At 35.0% G+C, this 632-nt stretch overlaps 1 non-coding gene across 1 annotated transcript; it reads right to left on the reverse strand.

Moving 5' to 3' along the window:
* On the reverse strand, positions 1-73 carry Trnar-ucg. Its single transcript has one exon. It is a non-coding gene; the product is annotated as a tRNA-Arg (tRNA).
* Positions 74-632: the final 559 nt, after the last annotated feature.

The following is a 632-nucleotide window of genomic DNA, read 5'->3' on the forward strand; positions in this document are numbered from 1 at the left end:
TGACTGTGACGGGACTCGAACCCGCAATCGTCGGATCCGAAGTCCGACGCCCTATCCATTAGGCCACACAGCCCATTTGATGTTAAGTAAACAATTAAAGAAATTTTAATATATTAAATTATTTTGAAATCTTTAGAAGAACACCTTTATGGGCTGAAACTATCAATGAATAATTAAATGAATAAATATAAATATTGTGTTGTATTAAATTTAATTCAAATCCAACTATTCGAAAACTTTTAGTGGTTTTCCAGCTATAATTAAATATCGAGTTCTGCAAGGTTAGCACATTTTCAGCATTAAAGACTTTTTTGTTGAATTTATTTTTGTAATATTTAATGTTGTATAATTACTTGGCATATTTCAATGAGGAAGGTAGTACAGGGACTTCTGCTTGTTCAGTCGAGTGAAAAGGCATTTCGAAAAGAGGGCGCCGTCTTAAATATACTTGTGTTCAACTCGATTGCAAAAGGTGGCAAAAAGGGCTTAGTTGGAATTATGGAAAACACTTGACATAAGGCGGTTGCGATGGCTCTGCCAGTCCTAAGTCAACACCTTGGGCATCCTTCAGCTTCAAGTCTGACAATAACATTGCTCACCTTGTGGTAATAAGCTTCAATATTATTATAAAA

Source organism: Drosophila innubila, chromosome X, assembly GCF_004354385.1.
Source record: "Drosophila innubila isolate TH190305 chromosome X, UK_Dinn_1.0, whole genome shotgun sequence".
Taxonomy (NCBI): Eukaryota; Metazoa; Arthropoda; class Insecta; order Diptera; family Drosophilidae; genus Drosophila; species Drosophila innubila.